Raw genomic sequence first — 20,473 nt, 5'->3', positions numbered from 1 at the left:
TACTTTTCATACTTTACATTAGGGGTGTTCGCGGTGCGGTTTGGTTCGGTTTTTGAGAGAAAAGCCATCCGATCCAATCGTTTTATTAAACTGCGGTTCGGTTTGGTTCGGTTTTTTTATTTAAGCCATCCGAACCAAACCAAACCAATTAAAATCGGTTTGGTTTGGTTCGGTTTGTTCGGTTTTTTCAGTCAATTCAAAAAAAATATTACCATACTATTTCACAAAGTCATAACATTGAAATCGACAAATACAAATACACAATAGCTAACAAAGTCTTTGATCCAATGAAATTTAAGACAAAAGGAATTCAAATATAATAATTAAAGAAAATGGGACACAAATTGTAGGGACCTTGCTAAATTCTATGGTGACTTGGGAAAAGATGATGCAATAGACCTACTTCTTGCAATTGAAAGAAAGGGAAGATTTTGCTAAACGCTGCTTCTCGGCGGAGGTGGTTTTTACACTGACGGTGGTTGGGCTGTTGTCCATCTGAAAGAATGAAGTCTATCAGATATAAAACACTCAGCAAGAAAATCTCATACATGGCAAGGTACCAACTGCAAGCTACTAAAGCTATAAAGGAACAATAACTTGCATTTTTTACCCCATAATTCTGATTTTGTGAGCCAAGACAACTATCTTCCAAATAAAGAAATAAGATAGGAAATGAAAGGAATAAGAATTTAATTAGAATAGAAAGAAAGCACTCACCATGAATGAAAGAAGCCCTGTGAGTATGCTGCATTGGTAAATTAAAAAGTTCAATATAGACCATTAGAAAGCTGTATAGAAAAATAACCAACATCTACAACTACTCTCAGATACAGGTTACTTGTGTAAAAGCATATAACCACAATCCAAAAGTTAAATGAATAGATTAGAAAACAAATCACATAATGAAATATCATAACTAAAATCAATCTGACCTTGAAACAGACCACATAGGATTCCAACTTTCAGGATGAACTGCAGGAGCAGGAGCAGCAAAACACAGAAATATTAAATAAAAATCAGTATCTCATAATATTGACTGACTTGTACTATACCAGATAAAAGAACTTACAATCACTGAACCAGCAATAAAACAACAACCAGCAACAGTGAAATCAATGATTAGTGAAATCAGAAGAAATTTCAAGCAAATTCAAGCAAGCTTATAAAACTAAACTAGAATAAACAAACCTCATCAAATCAGGAAGCTAATACTATTTAAAAGGTAAAAAAAAATTAGCCAAACAAAACAAGGCATGTCACAGCATCACAAATTCACAATCCAAGAGAGACACAAACAAAGACAAACATAGCTAAAACCAGAATAAAAAAAACATAATTATACAATTCACAGATTCACAAATTACACAGGACTTCCTGAAATTTTTAATTTTTTTGCCTCAAAAGTAACCCCAAGTTACATTTCATAAGATTAATACAATAGAAAGAAAGTACAATGAAAGATTAACTGAATTATTTGAACTAATGCCTCAGGTCAAATTATCAAATTACCAAAATCACAGGCATAAGTGCATAACCATCAAAGCTATGAAATTTTTTGTTATACAATCTACACAAAATACAGTGATTAAATATGGCATAATCCCACGCATAATTAGCATCGACATATAATAAACAACCAATTGAACAATTATTTTATCAGAAAAAATTATTGAAAGCCGAATTACATTATTTCTTCAACGCAACACGAATCAAATCGTCAAAATTCTGTGTGATAAACCCTAGGATTTGATATTAGAAGAGAATGCTGAAAGGGAAAAAGAAAGAAAACTAGGAGGAACGTTACCTGGTTGAAAATTAGGGTTTATGAAGGGTGAATTGAATGAAATCAAATGTTGGCGACTCCTCTCAAGTTCTGGAAGAAACGAAGAATGCTGTTCGTAGAGGACGACGCAGCTCCTGGTGCGTGGAGGAGATGGCGGCTGCGGGGTGTGGAGGACGACGAGGAAGGGAGGGAGAGATCAGACAGAGCCCCGCCGAGGAGAGGGAAGCACGATGAGGAAGGTCAGAAGAGAAAGGACCGCGCCGAGAACCGAGAAGAGGGAAGCGTGACGACTGACGAGGAAGGGCCGCCGAGAGGGTGCCGTTTGGGGAGGACGACGGCTTTATGGAGGGTGGGAGGAGGAGTTTTTGGCGCTGTGGGGTGGTTGAGGACTCAAGGGGAGACGGAGAGTGGAGAGAGTTGGGGAGTGGGGACTAAGGTTGCTGAGTGTGGGAGACTGGGAGTGGCGGCTACTTGGGGAGTTGGGGTTGGGGGGTTTGATTTTTAGGGTTTTTTTAAGTAACCGGTTTGGTTCGGTTCGGTTAGGGTTTTCATTATTAAAACCGAAAACCGAACCGAACCGCTAAAAAACAGCAAAATATCATTTTTCCGGTTTTTTTCGGTTTTCGGTTTATTCGGTTTTCGATTTGTTTGGTTCGGTTGGTCGGTTTTATTCGGTTTAGATCGGTTTTGAACACCCCTACTTTACATGTTAGTTACCATTAGTTTAGTTTTAGTAGTTTAGAAGTTAGTTTCTAGAGAGAGAAGCTCTCACTTCTCTCTAGAATTAGGATTAGGATTAGGATTAGTTCTTAGATCTAGGTTTTAATCTTTGCTTTCTTCTACTTATACCTTTCAATTCTTTGTTGTTAGATTCATCTTCTTCTACTCTTTTGTTGTAATTTCCTTTATATTGTTCTTACATTTTGTTGTAGATTTAGTATTGTTCCTTCTACATTTTCTTTCAATTCAATAAGAGGTAATTCTTAATAATTGTTCTTCTTTGCTTTTCTATTGTTGATCTCTTGCCTTTGTAGTTAGATCTCTCTTTAATTCTTGCAATTTATGTTGTTTACTTTTATTGCCTATTATGTGTTTGTTGAAATGCCTCTTCTAGATATAGTATAGATTTTGTTCCTCTTGGCCTAGGTAGAGTAATTAGTGACACTTGAGTTATCTAATCCCTTTGTTGATTGATAATTGGAGAGATTGCTAATTGGTTTGGAGTGCACTAAAGCTAGTCTTTCCTTGGGAGTTGGCTAGGACTTGTGGCTCAAGTCAATTCATCCACTTGACTTTCCTTTATTTAGTAAGGGTTAACTAAGTGGTAGCAATGAACAATTCTCATCACAATTGAGAAGGATAACTAGGATAGAACTTCTAATTTTCATACCTTGCCAAGAGCCTTTTATAGTTGTTAGTTTACTTTCTTGCCATTTACTTTCATGCCTCTTATCCAAAACCCCAAAACAACTCAAACCAATAACAAGACACTTTATTGTGATTCCTAGGGAGAACGACCCGAGGTTTGAATACTTCGGTTTATAAATTTAGGGGGTTTGTTACTTGTGACAAACAATCTTTTGTATGAAAGGATTATTGTTGGTTTAGAAACTATACTTGCAACGAGAATTCATTTGTGAAATTCTAAACCGTCAAAAATTCATTCGTCAAAATGGCGCCGTTGCCGGGGAATTGCAATGGTGTTGTGTTATTGGTTATTGTATATATGTAAATATTGTGAATATGTTTGCTTTTTTCTTCTTTGTTAGTTTTTAGTTTGTTCTCTTTATTTGTTACTATTTTTTTGTTTTTTTTTGCCCTCTCTTGCTATCATGAATTCTCATTTTGGCTATGAGTGTGATTACAACTATGTTGTAGGAAGTGAAGATTACAATGAGGATGCGTATCAAGGATGGGACAATCAAAGGTGGGAGGAGCCATATGCATATGATCAATCCTCATGGCACCAACCTCCACCAATGCACTATGAAGAAGAGCCATTCTATGATGCATACCAATCCAATGGCTATGGTGAATCACCTTGTGACTTTCAAGAACCACCACCATATGCCTATGAACCATATCCTCAACATAACTCTCAACCATACTCACAAGCCTCTTTTCACCAACCACCTTCATATAACCCTAATCCATATCCATCCTACCAACAACCATATGAACCATATGAACCACATATAGAGCCACCACCATTCCAACATCAATATTTTCAAGAGCCACCTCCTCCACATTATTACCAAGATGAACTACCTCCAATATATGAAAATTTTCAACCACAAGATGAATACTACTTTCCACCACAACCTCCCATGGAAGAATACTCATATCCATTGATCCAAGAGCCACATGATCCTAATCATATTATCCAAGAGGAACAAGAGTCAAGGGATCATCTCAAGGAAGCCTTGGATCAATTTCAAGCAACCATGGAGTGTGTTGTGCAACAAGTGGAAAGAATGAAAAACATTGAACCACCACAACTCTACCAAGAAGAACCACCTTCCTACTATGAACCCTTCCCCCAAAATGATGAATCCTTCCACCCGCCCCAATCTCTAATGGATGAAACCCTTGGTGTTCTTGTTCAAGGGCAAGAAGAGATGAAAAGGGATGTGCAAAATTTCATGGCCGCCTTGGATGCGGTAACAAATCAATTAGCCTCCCAATGCTTGAACACTCAAGGAACTCCCATGGCTACATGTGGAGAATCAAATGAAGAACATAGCATGAAGGAGAGATTGGAAACTCCGGTGGGAAATGAGGGAAGTTGCTTTGTATTGGAACAATTGGAGGAAGCTTTAATTGTTGAAGACAAGGAAGAAGTGGTGGAAGACTTAGGAGATGCGGAGCTTCCATGGGAACATAGAGTTGAAGAAAACCCCTCCAAGATGATTGAGATTGATGCTAGGGAGGAGAGTGCACACCTTCCAAGGCATATTCCATATGAAGACTTGGATGGGATAGAGAAAGAAATGAGTTCCCATGGCAATAAAGAGCAAGCATCAAGTCCTAGTGGTGAAGAATCCTTTGAGCATGAAGAACCTTCTCCCGTTGGATTTGGAAGCATTGAGGAGGTAAACTTTTCCTACACTCCCTATTATGATTTGAGTAAGGGAAAAGGTTTAGATAAAGTTGTTGAACAAAGGATTGAGATTAAGAGATCTTGTGAAGAGGTGGAAGTCCTTAGAAATAGAAGGATGGGAGTGGAATACGCTTTGTCAAGATCTTTGGAAGCATCTTTGCCTAGGTTGCCATATATACCTTCATTTGAGTGGGTGAAATTCATTTCTATTAGCTTTATTATCCCACTTGAATATGGTTTGCTTGAAACGGATGGCCAACTTAGGGAACTTTGTGGGTTGAAGCGTAAGCGAAAGATGTTTCGTGGTTGGCGTTGCAAATCAAGGCTCATTATGGTTGATGCATCAAACATGAGATATAAAGGATGGAGTAGTGCTCAAATAGATGGGTCTAGAAGGATTGTTGGGCACTTCATAGAGAATTCATCTTGTTCACCACCCGGATGGACTAACAATGATGATCAACCTCAAGATGGGTGTAGAAACAAGATATGGGATCCCGGTATACATGAGGATCAACTTTGGGAGCCCCAAACTTGTGAAGAACTCCATCAAGACTTGGTGCAACAAATAAGAAGTCTTGGGGCACAATGGAGAACCAAGCATTGGTGGGAGTTCCAAAATGAATACAAGCACAAGCCACCTTGATAAGAAGCTCCCCATAAGTCCAACTTAAGGACAATAAATAAAAGTGCTTGGTGGGAGACACCCCACCATGGTAAACTCTTTCCATACTCTTTTAGTTTGTTAATAAGTGAATTGAGTTGCCATTGTAGGTAGATTCTCATTTTCATTTTTATCTTTTGTAAATATTGATAGAATTAGTTTAATTTCTTGTTTTTGTTGTTTTATCAAGTTTAGTTAGTAAGTATAGTATGATGAATAAGGTTTTAGTGTGTTTTGGTAGCTGTTTGGAGGATTGAAAGGCTTGGATTGGTGTAAGAACTTAGAAAAATATTTTTTTGAAAAAACAGAACACCATCCACGCGTGCGCGCACCTAACGCGTACGCGTACCTGAGCATTTTTCGACCACCCACGCGGACGCGCACTGTACGCGTACGCATGGATGCAAAATTTCACCTCCAGCCAAAAAACCCGAGAGTTAGGCCTACACTGTGCGAACATTGGGCCTAAGGCACAAGTCTATGCACGCGTGCGCGCACCTGACGCGTACGCGCACATGATCTTAAATTCGCAATGCACGTGCACGCACACTGTGCGCGCACGCGTCGATTGCACAATCTGCATCCCCGGCAACGGCGCCATTTTGACGAAAGGATTATTGTTTGGTTTAGAAACTATACTTTACAACGAGATTTCATTAGTGAAATTCTAAACCATCAAAAATCCATTCGTCAAAATATCATTCTAGGTTCATCATGGTTGCATACTCAAAGCTTAATTGTAAGAGTTGGTGTAGAACTAGATTGCTTAGGTCTAGAAGGATGTTTGGTCACTTTGTTGAGAATTCACCTTGCTCACCACCCACATGGATTAATGATAATCAACTTGGAGATGGGTGTGAAGACAAAATATGGGATCCGGGAACACATGAGGATCAACATTGGGAGCCCATGGTTTGTGAAGAACGCCATCAAAGCTTGGAGATATTAATCTTGCATGATGGAGCTTATTGGAAGTCCAAGCATTGGTGGAAGTTCCAAGATGAGTACAAGCACAAGCCACCTTGAGAGAAGCTCCCCATAAGTCCAACTTAAGGACTTAAAATAAAAGTGCTAGGTGGGAGACACCCCACCATGATAACTTCTTTTCATTTTCTCTTTTTGTACATATTGGTAGAATTAGTTTAAATCCTTGTTTTGATTGATTTGATAAGTTTAATTGGTATTTTAGTATGTTAAATAAGGTTTTATGGTATTTTGGTAGTTGTTTGGAGGTTGGAATGCTTGGATTGGTGCAAAGACATAGCAAAAATTTTTGAAAAACAGAGCACCATCCACGCGTACGCGCACTTCACGCGTACGCGTGCATCAAGCATTTTCGACCACCCACGCGCGCGCGCCATGCGTGCGTGCGCGTGGATTGAGAAGTTCCACATTCCATACATTTTCCAGAGAGTTATGCCTACGCCACGCCAACATTGTGCCTTTGGCACAACCCCACTTGCGCGCATGCGCACATGACGCGTACGCGCCACTCTCGAAATAAACCATCCGCGCGCGCGCGGCATGCGCGCGTACGCGTGGATTTCCTTCTTTCACCACATTTCTTTTCTTCTCCTCTTTCTATTTCTTTCCTCCTCCTTTCTTTTTCCCTCCTCCTACCCCTCATCCAACACTTCCAAACACCATGGATAACCATTTATTTTAGTTAGTTAATTAGTTAGTCGGTTAGTTTGTTAATTAGTTGTTAGTTTAGTTTTCATTTTATTTTCTCTCTTTTCATCATGAGTGTTGGATTATTGACTTTGTTTACTATGCATTGCTTCCCCCTTATTGCCTAAATGCTAATTTAGCATTAATGTTTTTAGATAATCTTTGTTGGATCCTATGATTGAGGTTATATTTTGCTACTTGGTCTTGAGTTTTTCATGCTTATCTTTTGAAAAAAATACCAAGTGATGAAAATTGCCTTCGAGCTTGTAACTCTTCTTGAATTACATGATTTGGCCACCATGTGATTTGAGCCTTATTTTGTGATTAGGCAACTTCTTGATGGATGATGTTATGCATTTACCTTAATGCATTGTATTTTATGATTATATGCATCCATATGTGTTTGGCTTGAATGCTTTCATGCTTCTTTAATGCTTGTTTTACCTTACAAGTTCACTTAAAGCATCTCAAGCATAGTAGAATGAGTAAAGTGCATGCTTCTTTTGTGACATAACTTTTATGCTAATGTGTGTTCTAAACCGCGCAATTTAGAATTCACACACTTATTTGTCATTCATGTCACGCTAATTCACTCACTCAATCCTAGTGATTTACCTCATTCCAACAATGTATGCTTCCTTGCTTTTGTTTTCTCATCTTATGGTGTTATATTTTTGTTTTTCATGATGAATGCACCACGAGCAATAACGGAAGCAAGACTAAGAACACGTAGCAATCCGGAGAGTCGCCGTACCCCCTTGCTCATCTTTAAGTGCACCGAGGACGGTGCAAACTTTTAAGTGTGGGGAGGTCGTCCGACCGTTCGGCGATTTTGGGTGACAAATTTCTAATCCCAACACTTTTGCATTTCATTCTAGGATTTTATGGTTTTTACTTGCATTCTCTTAATTTTTGCATACGTATACACAATAAGCTTAGTCAAAATAATGAAATTTTTCGAGAAAATTATCTATAGGGCACCAATTGATTTGAGTGAGAACTTTTCATAGAACTTGCTTGAAATATATATATATTGTGGATCATATTTTTGAGCTAAGAACACAAGCAAGTGAGATTTGAGCCTAATAGTGTGGTTACATCTTATAACCACTTATTTTTCCTTCTTGTGTGCATTATTCTCTTTTTATGATTGTAATCTTTGATTTGTTTGATTCTTTATGTCCATTATTTTGTGTATTCATACATTTATATGATTGAGGCCATCATTTCATTAGCTCACTTACCCAAATAGCCTTACCTTTTATCTTCCTTTGTTAGCCAATTTGAGCCTACGATTAACCCACTTGTTCTTAATTTTAGCACATTACAAGCCTTAAAGCGAAAAACAATAAATGTCCTTATTTGGATCTTTGATTAGCTTAGGCTAGAGTGTGTGAGTATCATTCAAGTGTGGGAACCTTGGGACATTGGGTGAATAAAAGGGCAATTTTGTATTGTTATTGAAAATATTGAGAATTGGGTACATACTCATGTATTGATCAAATGTAAAAACCTTATGCATTGAGATTCTTGTATATAGAAAAAAAAATGAGAAAAACAAAAGAAAAAGAAAAAAATAATATGAAAAAGAAAAAAAATATAGAAAAAGAAAGAAAAAGAAGAGAAAAAAAGAAAGGAATAAAAAGGGGACAAAATGCCCCAAATCAAAGTATAGTCCAATAAAATTAATGCATAGGTGCTGTGAAATTAAAAAGGAATACATGAGTATGTGAAAGAGTGAAAAATGGGTAGTTAGATTAGTACTTAATTGTATAGGATGTCATAGGTTAGGTGGGAAGTTTAAGCTTATCAAAGATTCAAATTTCGAACTCACTTAACCAAATATGCATCCTACCTTGACCCTAGCCCCATTACAACCTAAAGAAAAGACCTCATGATACTTGTATGCATGCATGAAATATATGTCGATTGTTAGAAGAAAAACAAATCTTAGAAAGCATGATTAGGAGAGAATTGAGTGAATCAACCCTAAACACTTGAGCGAATAGAGTGCAAATACATCCGGTGAGGGTTTGATGCTCAATTACATGTTTCCACCAATGATCATCTCCTTTCATGCAAGTTTGTAAAAATATTTAATAGCTCAATTCAATTGTGGTTTGGCATGGTTGTTAATACCTTTTGCCCTTGGGCTTATATATGCTTCTTGAGAATTGATTTATTTTGACCAAGCAATTGCATTCATTTAGATAGTTGCATATAGGTAGATTGCATTTAGTTAGTTTTCATTGAATAAATGTTGATGCCCTTTGCTTTCTCTTGGCTTAAGCATGAGGACATGCTTGGTTTAAGTGTGGGGAGGTTGACAAACCCCAATTTGACGGTTTGTCTTGTATTGAATTTAGGGGATTTTATCACCTTTTACCCACATTTATTCAATGAAATAGCATGGTTTTGTATATTCTCCTTTAATTGTGCTTAAGAGTGAAAACATGCTTTTTAGGTCTTAAAATAGCTAAATTTAATTCTCCTTGATTCCATTAGATGCCTTGATATGTTTTCTAAGTGATTTCAGATTTAGAAGGCAAAGATTGGATCAAGGGAATGAAGAAAGAAGCATGAAAAGGTGGAGAACTCATGAAGAAATGAAAGAACCGGAAAGCTGTCAAGCCGACCTCTTCGCACTTAAACGACCATAACTTGAGCTACAGAGGTCCAAATGATGCGGTTTCAGTTGGGTTAGAAAGCTAACATCTGGGGCTTCGAAACGATATAAGATTTGCCATAGTTGCTACACGTATGGTGGCGCACACGCGCAAAGTACGCGCACGCGCCGTTGCTGCCACCTAGTTCACTTAAAGCAACATGTGGCCAGCAATTTTAGAAGCCTTGTGGGCCCAATCCAACTCATTTCTGATGCTATTTAAGCCAAGGATTGAAGGGGAATCAATATACTTTTCATACTTTTCATACTTTACATGTTAGTTACCATTAGTTTAGTTTTAGTAGTTTAGAAGTTAGTTTCTAGAGAGAGAAGTGAGAATTAGGATTAGGATTAGGATTAGTTCTTAGATCTAGGTTTTAATCTTTGCTTTCTTCTACTTCTACCTTTCAATTCTTTGTTGTTAGATTCATCTTCTTCTACTCTTTTGTTGTAATTTCCTTTATATTGTTCTTACATTTTGTTGTAGATCTAGTATTGTTCCTTCTACATTTTCTTTCAATTCAATAAGAGGTAATTCTTAATAATTGTTCTTCTTTGCTTTTCTATTGTTGATCTCTTGCCTTTGTAGTTAGATCTCTCTTTAATTCTTGCAATTTATGTTGTTTACTTTTATTGCCTATTATGTGTTTGTTGAAATGCCTCTTCTAGATATAGTATAGATTTTGTTCCTCTTGGCCTAGGTAGAGTAATTAGTGACACTTGAGTTATCTAATCCCTTTGTTGATTGATAATTGGAGAGATTGCTAATTGGTTTGGAGTGCACTAAAGCTAGTCTTTCCTTGGGAGTTGGCTAGGACTTGTGGCTCAAGTCAATTCATCCACTTGACTTTCCTTTATTTAGTAAGGGTTAACTAAGTGGTAGCAATGAACAATTCTCATCACAATTGAGAAGGATAACTAGGATAGAACTTCTAATTTTCATACCTTGCCAAGAGCCTTTTATAGTTGTTAGTTTACTTTCTTGCCATTTACTTTCATGCCTCTTATCCAAAACCCCAAAACAACTCAAACCAATAACAAGACACTTTATTGTGATTCCTAGGGAGAACGACCCGAGGTTTGAATACTTCGGTTTATAAATTTAGGGGGTTTGTTACTTGTGACAAACAATCTTTTGTATGAAAGGATTATTGTTGGTTTAGAAACTATACTTGCAACGAGAATTCATTTGTGAAATTCTAAACCGTCAAAAATTCATTCGTCACCAGCAAAGAAAAAATTAATACAGCATTTCAAATTTCAAATAATTTACAAAACTATCAATTACTAACTTTTCAGCATATGATATAATAAGAATAACAAAAAAGAAAGAACTAACAGATTTTATCACAAATGAGAAAAAATATACGTTCTCAACATCAGAATAGCAGCGATTGGGTGAAATAAGATCAGTAATAATATCTTCAATAATTTTTGATTGAATAGAATTATCACACGCTACTTGAGTCTTGTAATCTTTCCCAGTTGCATACTACAAATAGGCATCATAGATTGGTGGAAAAATCGGATCGTGAAGCCTTGCCTGGGATAATTTGGTTAAAATAAGTATCGAATGCATTGATTCAGAAAAAAAATTGCATGAACATGTTGTAACATAGGGTGAGAAATCATACATTCATATAATCATCGGTTGTAGCTGGTTTCGGATTATCACTAAAGACATTTACAATTTTACAGGACCCGGAGTAATCTGGATCAACTGCAGAAAGAATTTCAACCTTGAAAACTTTCTCCTCTCCAACAACATCACCAAACATTTGTGGAGAATATGACCGACAGACCTTGGGAGTTTAATATAAAAGAATCAATAAAGTTGAATACAAAAAAAATAACAAAGATTAAATGAGGTTCAATATGAAAGAATTCATACTGCAAGCACACTAGGATCAACAGGGAATTCTTCGTCTATCCTGAGAAATGCTTCAGAACAGGTTTTTCCAAATAGTTTTGTTGCCGCATTATCAAGCAGAACAAATAAAACAGCACACCCAGCATGGTGAATTTTTACCCGAATCCTATATCTAACACAATTAACAACCAAGAATGATAACTAAAACCAAGACATTAAATCTGCTTCACAACACATAGAGTGAAGCATAACAAAGAACTAACCAAAAATCTAAAAGATTGATAATTAATCTATTACATAGTAGAGTTACATATGAACTTTACTTGACCATAATATGTTCAACACATGAACCACAAGCATCACAAAGGTAGAGATCCTCATTGTCAACAACGGGATGACCACATACACATGAGTAGTACCACCAATCTGGTTCATTCATAACTTCCTTAATTGTCCCAATAACAAAGTAATGAACATCCTGTAAAATTTTAAAAACAATGATATAAACCCAACACACATGTTTAAGAAATTGAAGTTTAAGTATTAAATGGAGAGTTTGCCAATCTAAAATAGTACCCCGTTATCTACATGAAGATCTTAAATATTACTGATCTCTTTGGGATTGAAATAATCACCATCAACTTTAGAAATTAAGTATCCAAGGTCATTGGTCACAAGTCTTGAGAATCCATAACTGACTACACTAAATCTACATAAAAGATAAAATAACTAATCTTCATGACACAAAACATATACATGAATACCAACAAAATAAGCATAGCAGCTTGTACCTTTACAATATTTTTTTTACAACTAACCTGCTTAGGAACTCAACAGACTCAGGAATGTCGCGATTAATGAATAACCTAGAGACATTTATCATATTCTGTAGAATTACTCCACCTACATACAAGAATCCTACTCTATTAGCCTAAAACCATATTTAACTTAAAAGGTAAAAAATCAGAAAAGTAAATATTAGAGTAAAAATTTGCTGAATATGCCTGAAACTAACCTTCAATTGCTTTGATTTTAAAAGACTCGAGGACAATCAGCGGAGATCTTGGATATTTTTGTAAGTTATCATATTCCAACAGATCACAAGCATTTCCAAACACATTGCATTGGACCTTTTTGCTGGAGAAATAAGTTTCAAAAGATCAAAAGGATCTAACTATATATTTATTGTTATAAACATAAAGGCTGGAACAAAAAAAATTGAATGAATAGAAGATAACTACTGATATGGGAGAAAGTAAGAGACATATTACCCATGAGTAAAAACTTCTAGCACAACTGCTTTGATCAGCTTCCCATATGATGCTACATCTCTTTCTTTTCGAACACCAGTAATGATCCCAACAAAGTCTAATAATTAGATTGAAACATATACAAAATTTGAATCAGAAACCACACTTGTTAAAACATATATGATCCTAAAAAGGTAGAGCAAGAAACTTCTACAAACCAATGAGGAAATTGTGGTCCTTTGTCATTTGATCAATTTCATCTATTGATGTAAAACACAAACCAGAATGAGGTATCCTTGGAGATACCACAGAAACAACAGAGGTCTTGTATTGGAACAAAAGTCTGAACCGATGTTTGGTCACTCTGTTCAAACCAGTGTTTGGTACAACTGTAAAATGGGTCATCAAATACATATCCCCTTCGTTTAGAGACACAGCAAACTTTGATATAAGCTGATCTCTAATCGTTGCTTGGATCTTGTGTAACTGCAATTGAAAAAAAATGGTTCATATTTTGAATTTATTAACATATTTAGGTATCCAAACAGCATAAAAACAATTGTTTAAAAAATTAAAACAACAAAAACACATCACTTTGCAACCAAGAATAAAAATTTTCTTCTGCATATTTAAAAAAAAAGTGGCAACAACTTAAGGAAATACTAACATAAAATAAAACCGACCTTCTCATCCATTAAGACTATATGCAACAGATTTTGAGAAGCATCCAAAGCAGGATTCTTGTGATACCACAACTTCACAACTTTAACATGCACTTTCCATGATTCTCTCTAGGGAGTGATTTTCTCCACCAGATCAACACGGTTATTCATTTCCAATATATATAGGATAAGAACACCAAAAGGAGAAAATATACAGAGAAAATTTCAACACTAAAATGAGAAGATAAACAAATGAGTTGGAGTTATAAACTCCCAAAGTTAACAAACACTAAAGCTTACAATGAAAGCTTCACATATAGGACAGAGATAGACTAATAAGCATATATAGATTGATATCCCTACACACATCATTTAGGAAGATATCACAAGTAACCAAATACTCATGGAAAAAGAGTAAAAAAAATATGGGAAGAGGCCTGTTACAAATTACCAAATACTTACCACATATAGTTGATTTGACAATTCACAATAAAGCAAAAACAGAATTTTATCAGTCAAGTATACCTAATACTACAGTTAACTTCAGTCCAATAGTAGAAAGAAAATTATATAAATTATAATCAGCAAAACCCCCAAGAAGAAAATTTTTCACAGAAACACCAAAAGCACAAACATAAGAGAGAACCATTAATTTAGAAAAACAAATAACAATCACCATGATTAAATCAGAAACCAAACAACTCAAAATTAAACGATGGATAAAGAAAACAGTAACAATTAACAGAAAAAAAAATTGATACTGGAGAAGGAAACCAGAAAGATTGAAAAGGAGGAGAATGGAACCATAGACCACATATACCTCTTGAACTGCAGTGGCGACATCTGCTATCCAAAACAGAGAAATAGAGATGGAGCATGATGTATGATTGACAAAGAGAGACAGAGGAACCCTCGTGGTGGAGAAAGAACAGACGCAACAAAGAGAATAACACCCTCGTGGTGGAATCGAATGGAATCACAGAGATACCCATACCTTCTCTGCATGTGGCCAAAACCCAGGAGAGAAGCAGAAACATCAGCCCTAGGAGGCGGTACGGAGATGGTGCAATGGATGGAGTGAGGTTAGGGATGAAGAAGATGGGTGAGGTCGAAAGGTCTTTTAGGGATCCTAATGAATTGAAAGTAATGAATTTGGCAAAACAAAATTAGTTAAACTCACATTATCTGACTTTAATTAGGGTTATAGTTAAATTGAGAGAATTATATCGATAAAAACAAAATTCTGCAACCAAGTATTTTTAGACTGATAGTAAAAAAAAATATCAATCATTTTAGATATTTAATTTTTGAATTTTATGGAAATTCAATATATTAAAAAAATAATTTGAATTGATTTTTTTAAGAAATGAAAATCTGGTTTATCTATTAAAAAAGATACGTTTTAACTAACAAAAGAAAAAAACAAAATCAATTGAGATCTGGATAAATTAACTAAATTATGTTAAGAAGTGCCAAGAAAAAATTGACATATGACATTATAAAAAACTTATTATTAATAATATATTTATTATTTAAATATATATGTTAGAAATAGCAAAAATAAAATAAAATTGTATGGATAGAGTATAATTTAGATTTTTATCAAATTTTTGTATGACAATTTAAAATCAATTTTGCACTGGTATCATGCGACTATTCTTTGTATAAAAAGATAAATAATTATTTCTCAATAATAAAATTATGATATTTTATTTTTATTAATATATTAACAATACAATTTCTTTCAATTTATTTGGAAAAAACAATATCGGATATAAAAAAATAAATAATAAAATTTTTTAATAAATTTTAATACCATCAAAATCACATAATAAATTAAGAAGAGGGTATCTTTTAAATGAGCACAACAATTATCTGCTTATAGAATATCTCATATTTATATAAACTATTTGATTATATTATATAGAAATCAAAGGTTAATATAAAAGAAGAACATTAATAGACTCTAATAAATGCATAACATTTTAGTGCATAATTAAGTACTTTAAAACTCAATAGTCTAATACAAAATATTTCCTAATACAAAGAATTTGTACCAAATTTAAGAGTGAAATAATATTAAACTTGTGCAAAATTATTCTGCACTAAAATAAAATATTTAAAATATCGGACATCAAATTAGAATTTGACCCAAATATTAGAACCAAAATAATAATAAAAAATAGAAGACAAAAGGCACTAAGAAATTTTTTTTCTAACAAAAGATATAATATGGATTAAAATCAAATTTTGTTGACAGATTAAAATCAAATTTACATTGATATCATCTGACTTTTCTTTCTAAGAAAAGATAAATAATTATTTTTTATTAATAAAATGGTCATATTTTATTCTTATTAATATATTAAGGAAACACTTTCTTTATCTTTTTTTGAAAAAAATAATATCAAATTAAAAAAAGTAAATAACTAAGTTTTTTAATAAAATTGAATATTTTTAAAACCACGTAATGAAATAACTTTTTCATATCAAACAAAATAACTATATTTAAAAAATGGCTTTTTAAACTTAAAAAAAAAAGAATCAAAATAAAATATGAAAATATGAATCATCAAATTTATCCACTAAAAAAGAGAGTATCTTTTAAATGAGCACAACAATTATCTGCTTATAGAATATCCCATATTTATATAGAACATTTGATTATATTATATAGAAATCAAAGGTTAATATAAAAAAAGAACATTGATAGACTCTAATAAATGCATAACATTTTAGTGCATAATTAAGTACTTTAAATCTCAATAGTCTAATACAAAATATTTCCTGATACAAAAAATTTGTATCAAATTTAAAAGTGAAATAATATTAAACTCGTGCAAAATTATTCTGTACTAAAATAAAATGTTTAAAATATCAGACATCAAATTAGAATTTGACCTAAATATTAGAACCAAAATAATAATAAAAAAATAGAAGACAGAAAGCACCAAGAAATTATTTTTACCAAAATAATAATAAAAAAATAGAAGACAAAAAGCACCAAGAAATTAAGAAGTTAAAAAAAGTGACTTTTCTCATAATACATTTACTTTTCATCACATTTCTATAAAATAAATACTTTTAGACCATTAGATTATATTACATAGAGATAAAAGGTTAATATAAAAGAAGAACATTGATAGACTGTAATAGATACATAATATCTTAGTGCATAATTAAGTACTTTAAATAACAATACTATAACAATATTTAAATCCGTACAAAATTATTTTGAACTAAAACAAAATATTTAAAATATTAGACATTAAATTAGAATTTTTACTAAATATTAAAACCAAAATAAAAAATAGAAGACAGAATGCACCAAGAATAATTGATACATACATTATAAAAAAGTTACTACTAATAATATATATTACCTAAATATATATCTTAGAAATAACAAAAATAAAATAAAATTGTATGGACCGAGTCTAATTAAGATTAAAATAAATTTTTTGTTTGTAACATTAAAATGAAACTTGCATTGGTATCATATGACTTTTCTTGCTGTAAGAAGATAAATAATTATTTTTTATTAATAAGATGGTCAAATTTTTTTTATTAATATATTAACAATATAATTTCTTTCTATTTTTTTGGAAAAATAATATTAGAATTAAAAAATTAAATAATCAAATTTTTGAATAAAATTTAATATTTTCAAAAAGATACATAATATATGGAAGAACATCATTATACGTGCAAAAGACATTTTTAGGAAAAGATAACAGAGGGCCATGATGCCAACTTGGTGTCACAACACCCATTCCTTTCTCAATGAAGCTATTAAAAATTCAGCGCAAACAACTTTATGTCTACGAAATGCAACAGATGAAATATAAAATAGTTTTTATTAAAAAAATAAAAAAATGAAATTAAACAATTTAACAAACAATTTAAATGGATTATTGAATGAGAAGGAAAATCGAAATGCAAAACTCCAATATAAGAGGGTGGATCCATAAACTCACTTTGTTGAAAAAATTCTGCCAATCACATCACCGCTGAGGTAGTAGATTAGGTAGAAACCTAATACCTAGACAATGACTGAAAAAACCAAACCATGATCCATAAATATAAGAAAACATAAGTAAAAATTTCATCTTTCTAATCATTATAGAGACCAAAATATCAATAAAATAGACAAACCACATAAAAAAAACTTCAACAGCTAACAAAAGGAGAAATGATAATCAAATTAACACGAAATTGCAGACAATGAAGGTGAAGAAGATGAATCCAATTGATAGATCATATTCAAATTAACATCAACTTCCAAAGAATGTAAAAAAGAACATGAACCCAGAAACATACGAAGCTAGATAGACAATTCGCAAATTAGCAGATTCACAAACCCTAGACAGTAAAACCTGAATTAACAGTATAAGAGATACGAAATTTGATCACAAGGATATACACAATGAACAAAAAGAAAAACAATGAAGACGAAAACATGTTTGGAAGTAAAGAGACCAAAAGAGTGTACCTGATTGATTGGTTGCAAATCTTCTATTTGAGACTCTATGGAAAAATCCTTAACCTGCAATGAATGACAAGGAACCAAAGACCGAAGAAACAGAGGCTGTAGACAACGTTTAGTAGGGCAGAGGGAAGCAGATCAGGAGATGAAAACAAAGGGGCTTGGGTTCAATTTGATGATTACCTGATCAACTAAATCCGCAAAAAAGGGGCTTGCGTGAAGGAATCACGAGAAAAGACAGCTGACGGCGAAAGCAAAGAGGAGCACATGCACCCTTCCTGAGGAGAAGCCACGCTGGAGAAGAACGTCCAGCTTGGATGTCTGCGGGCCTGAAACGCGGATAGCTCTCCACATCGGAGATGAAACCACGCGTATGCTAAAAAAAATGGCTTTTTTATATCAAACAAAATAACTATATTTAAAAAATGGCTTTTTAAACTAAAAAAAAGAAGCAAAATAAAATACGAAAATACGAATCATCAAATTTATCCACTAAAGAAGATGGTATCTTTTGAATGAGAACAACAATTATCTGCTTATAGAATATCCCATATTTATATAGACCATTTGATTATATTATATAGAAATCAAAGGTTAATATAAAAGAAGAACACTGATAGACTCTAATAAATGCATAATATTTTAGTACATAATTAAGTACTTTAAATCTCAATAGTCTAATACAAAATATTTCCTGATACAAAGAATTTGTATCAAATTTAAAAGTGAAATAATATTAAACTCGTGCAAAATTATTCTGCACTAAAATAAAATATTTAAAATATCAGACATCAAATTAGAATTTGACCTAAATATTAGAACTAAAATAATAATAAAAAATAGAAGACAGAAGGCACCAAGAAATTATTTTTCTAACAAAAGATATAATCTAGATTAAAATAAAATTTTGTAGACAGATTAAAATCAAATTTGTATTGATATATTTTATATCCTTACATCATGTCATTCAAAATAGTATAATATAATATTTAATTTTAATAAATAAAAAATATTTTTACATGTATTGATATGTTTTATATTCATTTTAAAGTAAAAGATTATACTTGCTATTTTTAAAATATTATGCATTAAAATGGTGTTAATATATATATATATATATATATATATATATATATATATATATGTTTTCTTACAAGTTATTAAAATGTATGCAATAATTTAAATAATGAACTCCAAAATCATTTAAAAAATGTATTTTTTTCAATCGTGTCATAATTTTATATTTAGATATCTCATATAAAAAAGATATTTTTAAGTAAAATTGGTTAAAGGTATCTTTTATTTATTTATCATGTGAAAATATATATTTCAAAAAAAATTAAAAATATAAATTTGGACTTCTCAAAAAAAATATAATGAATTTTTTAGTAATTTTACTTTTATTATTAAAAATTTATCAACTCCACTAAAAAGTAAATAAAAATATATTTTTCATCCATTTTTTTTTCGATTTAGTCATGCCTAATCAAATACTTAGTTGCTTTTATTAATTTATTGATATATTTAACATAGTTATCTATCTTAATACTTTAATAGTGTAGAGATAGATATTTTTTCGTAAAAAAGGTTAAAAATTTCTAGGATACTAGATGCATTAGATCAATAGATGTGGACCGCAGGATGGAGTTAGAATGAATTTGATTGGGGAACAGGGGTGTTCCATTGGGAAGACATTATGTCTTCTTCACTACTTTCTTTTTCGTCAAGCTGATTCTGATTCGGAGCCTTCTCAGTCACATATCTCTTCTCACTCTCTCTGGAATTCCGGCGAAGATAGACTCCGATCGAAAGAGGAAGAAGTCTCTGGTGGTGCCGGCGGAGCAGAAGGAGAAGCACAAGCCGGATTTGAACAAGACAAAGAAGATGTCGTACTGTGGCAATAGCCACGGTGGTGATGGAGCTGAGGTTAGGGCATCGCACATACTGGTGAAGCACCAAGGTTTCTCACTACTTTCCTTTTTGTGAAGCTAATTCTGATTCGGAGCCCTCTCAGTGACACATCTCTTCTCACTCTCTGTGGAATTCCGGCAAAGATAGAGTCGGATCGGAAGAGGAAGAAGTCTCCGGTGGTGCTGGCGGAGCAGAAGGAGAAGCATAAGCAGCATTTGAACAAGACAAATAAGATGTCGTACTGTGGCAGCAGTGACGGTCGTGATGGAGGTGAGGTTAGGTATCACAAAAATATCTATTTACTGAGTAGAGGAAGTGAAAAAGTGTTGTTAAGGTTTCCTATTATGTTTAGATCTTGCTTGAGCAATTATATATCATTATGAATTGTCGTTGTTCACTCTACAATTTCTT

General features: G+C 33.2%; 1 long non-coding RNA gene across 1 annotated transcript; it reads right to left on the bottom strand.

The window, feature by feature from the left end:
• Positions 1-423: 423 nt before the first annotated feature.
• On the bottom strand, positions 424-972 carry LOC130948545 (uncharacterized). Its single transcript, XR_009073092.1, has 3 exons — positions 933-972; positions 718-745; positions 424-495 (listed from the first exon to the last, which is right to left on the bottom strand). It is a non-coding gene; the product is annotated as an uncharacterized LOC130948545 (long non-coding RNA).
• Positions 973-20,473: the final 19,501 nt, after the last annotated feature.

This window comes from Arachis stenosperma, chromosome 9 (assembly GCF_014773155.1).
Source record: "Arachis stenosperma cultivar V10309 chromosome 9, arast.V10309.gnm1.PFL2, whole genome shotgun sequence".
NCBI classification, from domain to species: Eukaryota; Viridiplantae; Streptophyta; class Magnoliopsida; order Fabales; family Fabaceae; genus Arachis; species Arachis stenosperma.
This window is presented reverse-complemented; position numbering and strand designations above follow the sequence as displayed.